Source organism: Pan paniscus, chromosome 14 (assembly GCF_029289425.2).
Source record: "Pan paniscus chromosome 14, NHGRI_mPanPan1-v2.0_pri, whole genome shotgun sequence".
NCBI classification, from domain to species: domain Eukaryota; kingdom Metazoa; phylum Chordata; class Mammalia; order Primates; family Hominidae; genus Pan; species Pan paniscus.
In genome coordinates this window covers 13,992,739-14,007,714 of record NC_073263.2, presented here as the reverse complement: position 1 = coordinate 14,007,714, position 14,976 = coordinate 13,992,739, and positions in this window count along the sequence as shown.

The window sequence follows — 14,976 nt, the reverse complement described above, 5'->3', positions numbered from 1 at the left end:
CGGAAGATAATATATACTTACTGTAATTTTTGATATTTTATATACAGTATGTAAAAAGTATTTGTTGTTCTTATAGTTAATATTATATGTACAATATATGAAATATATTTACTGTACTTTTTGATATTTTATGTACAGTATATAATATATATTTGGTGTACTTTTGATATTTTATGTAAATAATATAATATATATTTGGTGTAGTTTTTGATATTTTACATAGAGTGTAATATATATTTACTGTCCTTTTTTATATTTTATTTAGAATGTATAATATACATTTGGTGTAATTATTGATATTTAATGTACAGTATATTAAATATAATTACTGAAGATTTTGATAGTTTATTTACAGTATATATAACACATATTTGGTGTACTTTTTGATATTTTATGTACAGTAGATAATATATACTTACTGTAATTTTTGATATTTTATTTGCAGTATGTAAAATGTATTTGGTGTACTTTTAGTTAATATTATATGTACAATATATGAAATACATTTACTGTACTTTTTGATATTTTAGGTACAGTATATAATATATATTTGGTGTACTTTTGATATTTTATGTAAATTATACAATATATATTTCGTGTAGTTTTTGATATTTTACATAGAGTGTAATATATATTTACTGTCCTTTTTGATATTTTATTTAGTGTGTATAATATACATTTGGTGAAATTTTTGATATTTTATGTAGAGTATATTAAATATAATTACTGAAGTTTTTGATAGTGTATTTACAGTATATATAACACATATTTGGTGTACTTTTTGATATTTTATGTACAGTAGATAATATAGACTTACTGTAATTTTTCATATTTTATTTACAGTATGTAAAATGTATTTGGTGTACTTTTAGTTAATATTATATGTACAATATATGAAATATATATACTGTACTTTTTGATATTTAATGTACAGTACATAATATATATTTGGTGTACTTTTGATATTTTATGTAAATTATATAATATATATTTTGTGTAGTTTTTGATATTTTACATAGAGTGTAATATATATTTACTGTCCTTTTTGATATTTTATTTAGAGTGTATAATATACATTTGGTGTAATTTTTTATATTTTATGTACCGTATATTATATATAATTACTGAAGATTTTGATAGTTTATTTACAGTATATATATATCCCATATTTGGTGTACTTTTTGATATTTTATGTACAGTAGATAATATATACTTACTGTAATTTTTGATATTTTATTTACAGTATGTAAAATGTATTTGGTGTACTTTTAGTTAATATTATATGTACAATATATGAAATATATTTACTGTACTTTATGATATTTTATGTACAGTATATAATATATATTTGGTGTACTTTTGATATTTTATGTAAATTAAATAATATATATTTGGTGTAGTTTTTGATAATTTACATAGAGTGTAATATATATTTACTGTCATTTTTGATATTTTATTTAGAGTGTATAATATACATTTGGTGTAATTTTTTATATTTTATGTACAGTATAATAAATATAATTACTGAAGATTTTGATAGTTTATTTACAGTATATATAACACATATTTGGTGTTCTTTTTGATATTTTATGTACAGTAGATAATATATACTTAATGTAATTTTTGATATTTTATTTACTGTATGCAAAATGTATTTGGTGTACTTTTAGTTAATGTTATATGTACAATATATGAAATATATTTACTGTACTTTTTGATATTTTATGTACAGTATATAATATATATTTGGTGTACTTTTGATATTTTATGTAAATTATATAATATATATTTGGTGTAGTTTTTGATATTTTACATAGAGTGAAATATATATTTACTGTCCTTTTTGATATTTTATTTAGAGTGTATAATATACATTTGGTGTAATTTTTGATATTTTATGAACATTATATGAAATATAATTACTGAAGATTTTGATAGTTCATTTACAGTATATATAACGCCTATTTGGTGTACTTTTTGATATATTATGTACAGAAGATTATATATACTTACTGGAATTTTTTATATTTTATTTACAGTATGTAAAATGTATTTGGTGTACTTTTAGTTAATATTATATGTACAATATATGAAATATATTTACTGTACTATTTGATATTTAATGTACAGTAGATAATATATACTTACTGTAATTTTTTATATTTTATTTACAGTATGTAAAATGTATTTGGTGTACTTTTAGTTAATATTACATGTACAATATATGAAATATATTTACTGTACTTTATGATATTTTATGTAAATTATATAATATATATTTGGTGTACTTTTGATATTTTATGTAAATTATATAATATATATTTTGTGTAGTTTTTGATATTTTACATAGAGTGTAATATATATTTACTGTCCTTTTTGATATTTTATTTAGAGTGTATAATATACATTTGTTGTAATATTTGATATTTTATGAACAGTATATTAAATATAATTACTGAAGATTTTGATAGTTTATTTACAGTATATATAACACATATTTGGTGTACTTTTTGATATTTTATGTACAGTAGATAATATATACTTACTGTAATTTTTGATATTTTATTTACAGTATGTAAAATGTATTTTGTGTACTTTTAGTTAATATTATATGTACAATATATAAAATATATTTACTGTACTTTTTGATATTTTATGTACAGTATATAATATATATTTGGTGTACTTTTGATATTTTAAATAAATTATATAATATATATCTGGTGTAGTTTTTGATATTTTACATACAGTGTAATATATATTTACTGTCCTTTTTGAAAGTTTATTTAGAGTGTATAATATACATTTGGTGTAATTTTTGATATTTTATGAACAGTATATTAAATATAACTACTGAAGATTTTGATAGTTTATTTACAGTATATATAACACATATTTGGTGTACTTTTTGATATTTTATGTACAGTAGATAATATAGACTTACTGTAATTTTTCATATATTATTTACAGTATGTAAAATGTATTTGGTGTACTTTTAGTTAATATTATATGTACAATATATGAAATATATATACTGTACTTTTTGATATTTAATGTACAGTACATAATATATATTTGGTGTACTTTTGATATTTTATGTAAATTATATAATATATATTTGGTGTAGTTTTTGATATTTTACATAGAGTGTAATATATATTTACTGTCCTTTTTGATATTTTATTTAGAGTGTATAATATACATTTGGTGTAATTTTTGATATTTTATGTACAGTATATTATATATAATTACTGAAGATTTTGATAGTTTATTTACAGTATATATATATCCCATATTTGGTGTACTTTTTGATATTTTATGTACAGTAGATAATATATACTTACTGTAATTTTTGATATTTTATTTACAGTATGTAAAATGTATTTGGTGTACTTTTAGTTAATATTATATGTACAATATATGAAATATATTTACTGTACTTTTTGATATTTTATGTACAGTATATAATATATATTTGGTGTACCTTTGATATTTTATGTAAATTAAATAATATATATTTGGTGTAGTTTTGATAATTTACATAGAGTGTAATATATATTTACTGTCATTTTTGATATTTTATTTAGAGTGTATAATATACATTTGGTGTAATGTTTTATATTTTATGTACAGTATAATAAATATAATTACTGAAGATTTTGATAGTTTATTTACAGTATATATAACACATATTTGGTGTTCTTTTTGATATTTTATGTACAGTAGATAATATATACTTACTGTAATTTTTGATATTTATTTACTGTATGCAAAATGTATTTGGTGTACTTTTAGTTAATGTTATATGTACAATATATGAAATATATTTACTGTACTTTTTGATATTTTATGTACAGTATATAATATATATTTGGTGTACTTTTGGTATTTTATGTAAATTATATAATATATATTTGGTGTAGTTTTTGATATTTTACATAGAGTGAAATATATATTTACTGTCTTTTTGATATTTTATTTAGAGTGTATAATATACATTTGGTGTAATTTTTGATATTTTATGAACATTATATGAAATATAATTACTGAAGATTTTGATAGTTCATTTACAGTATATATAACGCCTATTTGGTGTACTTTTTGATATATTATGTACAGTAGATTATATGTACTTACTGGAATTTTTTATATTTTATTTACAGTATGTAAAATGTATTTGGTGTACTTTTAGTTAATATTATATGTACAATATATGAAATATATTTACTGTACTTTTTGATATTTAATGTACAGTAGATAAGATATACTTACTGTAATTTTTTATATTTTATTTACAGTATGTAAAATGTATTTGGTGTACTTTTAGTTAATATTACATGTACAATATATGAAATATATTTGCTGTACTTTTTGATATTTTATGTACAGTATATAATATATATTTGGTGTACTTTTGATATTTTATGTAAATTATATAATATATATTTGGTGTAGTTTTGATATTTTACATAGAGTGTAATATATATTTACTGTCCTTTTTGATATTTTATTTAGAGTGTATAATATACATTTGGTGTAATTTTTGATATTTTATGTACTGTATATTAAATATAATTACTGAAGATTTTGATAGTTTATTACACTATATATATATCCCATATTTGGTGTACTTTTTGATATTTTATGTACAGTAGATAATATATACTTACTGTAATTTTTGATATTTTATTTACAGTATGTAAAATGTATTTGGTGTACTTTTAGTTAATATTATATGTACAATATATGAAATATATTTACGGAACTTTTTGATATTTTATGTACAGTATATAATATGTATTTGGTGTACTTTTGATATTTTATGAAAATTATATAATATATATTTTGTGTAGTTTTTGATATTTTACATATAGTGTAATATATATTTTCTGTCCTTTTTGATATTTTATTTAGAGTGTATAATATACATTTGGTGTAATTTTTGATATTTTATGAACAGTATATTAAATATAATTACTGAAGATTTTGATAGTTTATTTACAGCATATATAACACATATTTGGTGTACTTTTTGGTATTTTATGTACAGTAGATAATATGTACTTAGTGTAATTTTTCATATTTTATTTACAGTATGTAAAATGTATTTGGTGTACTTTTAGTAAATATTATATGCACAATATATGAAATATATTTACTGTACTTTTTGATATTTTATGTACAGTATACAATATATATTTGGTGTACTTTTGATATTTTATGTAAATTATATAATATATATTTGGTGTAGTTTTTGATATTTTACATAGAGTGTAATACATATTTTCTGTCCTTTTTGATATTTTATTTAGAGTGTATAATATACATTTGGTGTAATTTTTGATATTTTATGAACAGTATATTAAATATAATTACTGAAGATTTTGATAGTTTATTTACAGTATAGATAACACATATTTGGTGTACTTTTTCATATTTTATGTACAGTAGATAATATATACTTACTGTAATTTTTTATATTTTATTTACAGTATGTAAAATGTATTTGTTGTACTTTTAGTTAATATTATATGTACAATATATGAAATATATTTACTGTACTTTTTGATATCTTATATACAGTATATAATATGTATTTGGTGTACTTTTGATATTTTATGTAAATTATATAATATATATTTGGTGTAGTTTTTGATATTTTACATAGAGTGAAATATATATTTACTGTCCTTTTTGATATTTTATTTAGAGTGTATAATATACATTTGGTGTAATTTTTGATATTTTATGAACAGTATATTAAATATAATTACTGAAGATTTTGATAGTTCATTTACAGTATATATAACACCTATTTGGTGTACTTTTTGATATTTTATGTACAGTAGATTATATATACTTACTGGAATTATTTATATTTTATTTACAGTATGTAAAATGTATTTGGTGTACTTTTAGTTAATATTATATGTACAATATATGAAATATATTTACTGTAATTTTTGATATTCTATGTACAGTAGATAATATATACTTACTGTAATTTTTTTTATTTTATTTACAGTATGTAAAATGTATTTGGTGTACTTTTAGTTAATATTACATGTACAATATATGAAATATATTTACTGTACTTTTTGATATTTTATGTACAGTATATAATATATATTTGGTGTACTTTTGATATTTTATGTAAATTATATAATATATATTTGTTGTAGTTTTTGATATTTTACATAGAGTGTAATATATATTTACTGTCCTTTTTGATATTTTATTTAGAGTGTATAATATACATTTGGAGTTATTTTTGATATTTCATTTACAGTATATGAAATATAATTACTGAAGATTTTGATAGTTTATTACAGTATATATATATCCCATATTTGGTGTACTTTTTGATATTTTATGTACAGTAGATAATATATACTTACTGTAATTTTTGATATTTTATTTACAGTATGTAAAATGTATTTGGTGTACTTTTAGTTAATATTATATGTACAATATATGAAATATATTTACTGTACTTTTTGATATTTTATGTACAGTATATAATATATATTTGGTGTACCTTTGATATTTTATGTAAATTAAATAATATATATTTGGTGTAGTTTTGATAATTTACATAGAGTGTAATATATATTTACTGTCATTTTTGATATTTTATTTAGAGTGTATAATATACATTTGGTGTAATGTTTTATATTTTATGTACAGTATAATAAATATAATTACTGAAGATTTTGATAGTTTATTTACAGTATATATAACACATATTTGGTGTTCTTTTTGATATTTTATGTACAGTAGATAATATATACTTACTGTAATTTTTGATATTTATTTACTGTATGCAAAATGTATTTGGTGTACTTTTAGTTAATGTTATATGTACAATATATGAAATATATTTACTGTACTTTTTGATATTTTATTTACAGTATATAATATATATTTGGTGTACTTTTGGTATTTTATGTAAATTATATAATATATATTTGGTGTAGTTTTTGATATTTTACATAGAGTGAAATATATATTTACTGTCTTTTTGATATTTTATTTAGAGTGTATAATATACATTTGGTGTAATTTTTGATATTTTATGAACATTATATGAAATATAATTACTGAAGATTTTGATAGTTCATTTACAGTATATATAACGCCTATTTGGTGTACTTTTTGATATATTATGTACAGTAGATTATATGTACTTACTGGAATTTTTTATATTTTATTTACAGTATGTAAAATGTATTTGGTGTACTTTTAGTTAATATTATATGTACAATATATGAAATATATTTACTGTACTTTTTGATATTTAATGTACAGTAGATAAGATATACTTACTGTAATTTTTTATATTTTATTTACAGTATGTAAAATGTATTTGGTGTACTTTTAGTTAATATTACATGTACAATATATGAAATATATTTGCTGTACTTTTTGATATTTTATGTACAGTATATAATATATATTTGGTGTACTTTTGATATTTTATGTAAATTATATAATATATATTTGGTGTAGTTTTGATATTTTACATAGAGTGTAATATATATTTACTGTCCTTTTTGATATTTTATTTAGAGTGTATAATATACATTTGGTGTAATTTTTGATATTTTATGTACTGTATATTAAATATAATTACTGAAGATTTTGATAGTTTATTACACTATATATATATCCCATATTTGGTGTACTTTTTGATATTTTATGTACAGTAGATAATATATACTTACTGTAATTTTTGATATTTTATTTACAGTATGTAAAATGTATTTGGTGTACTTTTAGTTAATATTATATGTACAATATATGAAATATATTTACGGAACTTTTTGATATTTTATGTACAGTATATAATATGTATTTGGTGTACTTTTGATATTTTATGAAAATTATATAATATATATTTTGTGTAGTTTTTGATATTTTACATATAGTGTAATATATATTTTCTGTCCTTTTTGATATTTTATTTAGAGTGTATAATATACATTTGGTGTAATTTTTGATATTTTATGAACAGTATATTAAATATAATTACTGAAGATTTTGATAGTTTATTTACAGCATATATAACACATATTTGGTGTACTTTTTGGTATTTTATGTACAGTAGATAATATGTACTTAGTGTAATTTTTCATATTTTATTTACAGTATGTAAAATGTATTTGGTGTACTTTTAGTAAATATTATATGCACAATATATGAAATATATTTACTGTACTTTTTGATATTTTATGTACAGTATACAATATATATTTGGTGTACTTTTGATATTTTATGTAAATTATATAATATATATTTGGTGTAGTTTTTGATATTTTACATAGAGTGTAATACATATTTTCTGTCCTTTTTGATATTTTATTTAGAGTGTATAATATACATTTGGTGTAATTTTTGATATTTTATGAACAGTATATTAAATATAATTACTGAAGATTTTGATAGTTTATTTACAGTATAGATAACACATATTTGGTGTACTTTTTCATATTTTATGTACAGTAGATAATATATACTTACTGTAATTTTTTATATTTTATTTACAGTATGTAAAATGTATTTGTTGTACTTTTAGTTAATATTATATGTACAATATATGAAATATATTTACTGTACTTTTTGATATCTTATATACAGTATATAATATGTATTTGGTGTACTTTTGATATTTTATGTAAATTATATAATATATATTTGGTGTAGTTTTTGATATTTTACATAGAGTGAAATATATATTTACTGTCCTTTTTGATATTTTATTTAGAGTGTATAATATACATTTGGTGTAATTTTTGATATTTTATGAACAGTATATTAAATATAATTACTGAAGATTTTGATAGTTCATTTACAGTATATATAACACCTATTTGGTGTACTTTTTGATATTTTATGTACAGTAGATTATATATACTTACTGGAATTATTTATATTTTATTTACAGTATGTAAAATGTATTTGGTGTACTTTTAGTTAATATTATATGTACAATATATGAAATATATTTACTGTAATTTTTGATATTCTATGTACAGTAGATAATATATACTTACTGTAATTTTTTTTATTTTATTTACAGTATGTAAAATGTATTTGGTGTACTTTTAGTTAATATTACATGTACAATATATGAAATATATTTACTGTACTTTTTGATATTTTATGTACAGTATATAATATATATTTGGTGTACTTTTGATATTTTATGTAAATTATATAATATATATTTGTTGTAGTTTTTGATATTTTACATAGAGTGTAATATATATTTACTGTCCTTTTTGATATTTTATTTAGAGTGTATAATATACATTTGGAGTTATTTTTGATATTTCATTTACAGTATATGAAATATAATTACTGAAGATTTTGATAGTTTATTACAGTATATATATATCCCATATTTGGTGTACTTTTTGATATTTTATGTACAGTAGATAATATATACTTACTGTAATATTTGATATTTTATTTACAGTATGTAAAATATATTTCGTGTACTTTTAGTTAATATTATATGTACAATATATGAAATATATTTACTGTACTTTTTGATATTTTATGTACAGTATATAATATATATTTGGTGTACTTTTGATATTTTATGTAAATTAAATAATATATATTTGGTGTAGTTTTTGATATTTTACATAGAGTGTAATATATATTTACTGTCCTTTTTGATATTTTATTTAGAGTGTATAATATACATTTGGTGTAATTTTTGATATTTTATGAACAGTATATTAAATATAATTACTGAAGATTTTGATAGTTCATTTACAGTATATATAACACCTATTTGGTGTACTTTTTGATATTTTATGTACAGTAGATTATATATACTTACTGGAATTTTTTATATTTTATTTACAGTATGTAAAATGTATTTGGTGTACTTTTAGTTAATATTATATGTACAATATATGAAATATATTTACTGTACTTTTTGATATTTAATGTACAGTAGATAATATATACTTAGTGTAATATTTATATTTTATTTACAGTATGAAAAATGTATTTGGTGTACTTTTAGTTTATATTATATGTACAATATATGAAATATATTTACTGTACTTTTTGATATTTTATGTAGAGTATATAATATATATTTGGTGTACTTTTGATATTTTATGTAAATTATATAATATATATTTGGTGTAGTTTTTGATATTTTACATGGAGTGTAATATATATTTACTGTCCTTTTTGATATTTTATTTAGAGTGTATAATATACGTTTGGTATAATTTTTGATATTTTATGAACAGTATATTAAATATAATTACTGAAGATTTTGATAGTTTATTTACAGTATATATAACACATATTTGGTGTACTTTTTGATATTTTATGTACAGTAGATAATATATACTTACTGTAAATTTTATATTTTATTTACAGTATGTAAAATGTATTTGGTGTACTTTTAGTTAATATTATATGTACAATATATGAAATATATTTACTGTAATTTTTGATATTCTATGTACAGTAGATAATATATACTTACTGTAATTTTTATATTTTATTTACTGTATGTAAAATGTATTTGGTGTACTTTTAGTTAATATTACATGTACAATATATGAAATATATTTACTGTACTTTTTGATATTTTATGTACAGTATATAATATATATTTCGTGTACTTTTGATATTTTATGTAAATTATGCAATATATATTTGGTGTAGTTTTTGATATTTTACATAGAGTGTAATATATATTTACTGTCATTTTTGATATTTTATTTAGAATGTATAATATACATTTGGTGTAATTTTTGATATTTTATGTACAGTATGTTAAATAAAATTACTGAAGATTTTGATAGTTTATATACAGTATATATAACACATATTTGTTGTACTTTTTGATATTTTATGTACAGTAGATAATATATACTTACTGTAATTTTTGATATTTTATTTACAGTATGTAAAATGTATTTGGTGTGCTTTTAGTTAATATTACATGTACAATCTATGAAATATATTTACTGTACTTTTTGATATTTTATGTACAGTATATAATATATATTTCGTGTACATTTGATATTTTATGTAAATTATATAATATATATTTGGTGTAGTTTTTGATATTTTACATAGAGTGTAATATATATTTACTGTCTTTTTGATATTTTATTTAGAGTGTATAATATACATTTGTTGTAATTTTTGATATTTTATGTACAGTATATTAAATATAATTATTGTAGTTTTTGATAGTTCATTTACAGTATATATAACACATATTTGGTGTACTTTTTGATATTTTATGTACAGTATGTAATATATATTTACTGTAATTGTTGGTATTTTATTTACAGTATATCAAATGTATTTGGTGTACTTTTGTTTAATAATATATGTACAATATATGAAATATACTGTACTTTTTGATATTTTATGTACAGTATATAAGATATATTTGGTGTCCTATTGATATTTTATGTAAATTATATAATATATATTTGGTGTAGTTTTTGATATTTTACATAGGGTGTGTAGTATATATTTACTGTCCTTTTGATATTTTATTTACAGTATATAATTTATATTTGGTGTAATTTTTGATAATTTATATACAGTACATTGAATATAATTACTGTAATTTTTGATAATTACAGTATATACAACACATATTTGGTGTACTTTTTGATATTTTATGTACAGTATGTAATATATATTTACTGTAATTTTTGATAATTTATTAAAAGTATATAAAATGTATCTGTTGTACTTTTAGTTAATATTATATGTACAATATATGAAATATATTTACAGTAGTTTTTGATATTTTACGTACAGTATATAAGATATATTTGGTGTCCTTCCGATATTTTTTGTAAATTATATAATATATATTTGGTGTAAATTTGGATATTTTACATAGGGTTTGTAATATATATTTACTGTATTTTGGATATTTTATTTACACCATATAATGTACATTTGGAGTAATTTTTGATATTTTATGTACAGTATATTGAATATAATTACTGTAGATTTTGATAGTTTATTTACAGTATATATAACACATATTTGGTGTACTTTTTGATATTTTATGTACAGTATGTAATATATATTTACTGTACTTTTTGATATTTTATTTACAGTATATACAATGTATTTGGTGTACTTTTAGTTAATGTTATATGTACAATATATGAAATATATTTACTGTATTATTTGATATTTTGCGTACAGTATATAGGATATATTTGGTGTCCTTTTGATATTTAATGTAAATTATATAATATATATTTGGTGTAGTTTTTGATATTTTACATAATGTGTGTCATATATATTCAGTGTCCTTTTTGATATTTTATTTACAGTATATAATATACATTTGGTGTGATTTTTGATATTTTATGTACAGCATATTATATATAATTACTGAAGTTTTTGATAGTTTACAGTATATATAACACATACTTGGTGTACTTTTTGATATTTTATGTACAGTATGTAATATATATTTACTGTAATTTTTGATATTTTATTTACAGTATATCAAATGTATTTGGTGTACTTTTAGTCAATAATATATGTACAATATAGGAAATATATATACTGTACATTTTGTTATTTTATGTATAGTATATAAGATATATTTGGTGTCCTTTTGATATTTTATGTAAATTATATAATATATATTTGGTGTAGTTTATGATATTTTACATAGGGTGTGTAGTATATATTTACTGTCCTTTTTGATATTTTATTTACAGTATATAATTTATATTTTGTGTAATTTTTGATAATTTTATACCGTACATTGAATATAATTAATGTAGTTTTGATAATTACAGTATATATGACACTTATTTGGTGTACTTTTTGATATTTTATGTGCAGTATGTAGTATATATTTACTGTAATTTTTGATATTTTATTTACAGTATATAAAATGTATTTCGTGTACTTTCAGTCAATATTATATGTACAATATATGAAATATATTTACTGGAGTTTTTATTATTTTACGTACAGTATATAAGATAAATTTGGTGTCCTTCCGATATTTTTTGTAAATTATATAATATATATTTGGTGTAAATTTGGATATTTTACATAGTGTGTGTAATATATATTTACTGTATTTTGGATATTTTATTTACACTATATAATGTACATTTCAAGTAATTTTTGATATTTTATGTAGAGTATATTGAATATAATTACTGTAGTTTTTGATAGTTTATTTAAAGTATATATAACACATATTTGGTGAACTTTTTGATATTTTATGTACAGTATGTAATATATATTTAGTGTACTTTTCATATTTTATTTACAGTATATAAAATGTATTTGGTGTACTTCTAGTTAATATTATATGTACAATATATGAAATATATTTACTGTACTTTTTGATATTTTATGTACAGTATATAAGATATATTTGGTGTCCTTTGGATATTTTATGTAAATTATATAATATATATTTCGTGTAGTTTGTGATATTTTACATAGGGTGTGTAATATATATTTACTGTATTTTTGATATCTTATTTACAGTATATAATATACATTTGGTGTAATTTTTGATATTTTATGTACAGTATATTAAATATAATTACTGTAGTTTTTGATAGTTTACAGTATATATAACACATATTTGGTGTACTTATTGATATTTTATGCACAGTATGTAATATATATTTACTGTAATTTTTGATATTTTATTTACAGTATATAAAATGTATTTGGTGTACTTTTAGTTAATGTTATATGTACAATATATGAAATATAGTTACTGTTCTTTTTTATATTTTATGTACAGCATATAAGATATACTTGGTGTCCTTTTGATATTTATTGTAAATTATATAATATATATTTGGAGTAGTTTTTGATATTTTACATAGTGTGTGTCATATATATTCACTGTCCTTTTTGATATTTTATTTACGGTATATAATATACATTTGGTGTGATTTTTGATATTTTATATACAGTATATTAAATATATTTACTGTACTTTTTGATAGTTTACAGTATATATAACACATATTTGGTGTACATTTTGATATTTTATGTACAGTATGTAATATATATTTAGTGTAATTTTTGATATTTTATTTACACTATATAAAATGTATTTGGTGTACTTTTAGTTAATATCATATTTACAATATATGAAATATATTTACTGTACTTTTTGATATTTTATGTACAGTATATAAGATATATTTGGTGTCCTTTTGATATTTTATGTAAATTATATAATATATATTTGGTGTAGTTTTTGATATTTTACATAGGGTGTGTAGTATGTATTTACTGTCCTTTTTGATATTTTATTTACAGTATAAAATTTATATTTGGTGTAATTTTTGATAATTTATATACAGTACATTGAATATAATTACTGTAGTTTTTGATAATTACAGTATATACAACACATATTTGTTGTACTTTTTAATATTTTATGTACAGTATGTAATATATATTTACTGTAATTTTTGATATTTTATTAAAAGTATATAAAATGTATTTGTTGTACTTTTAGTTAATATTATATGTACAATATATGAAATATATTTACTGTAGTTTTTGATATTTTACGTACAGTATATAAGATATATTTGGTGTCCTTCCGATATTTTTTGTAAATTATATAATATATATTTGGTGTAAATTTGGATATTTTACATAGGGTGTGTAATATATATTTACTGTATTTTGGATATTTTATTTACACCATAAAATGTACATTTGGAGTAATTTTTGATATTTTATGAACAGTATATTGAATATAATTACTCTAGATTTTGATGGTTTATTTACAGTATATATAACACATATTTGGTGTACTTTTTGATATTTTATGTACAGTATGTAATGTATATTTAGTGTACCTTCTAATATTTTATTTATAGTATATAAAATGTATTTGGTGTACTTTTAGTTAATATTATATGTACAATATATGAAATATATTTACTGTAGTTTTGATAT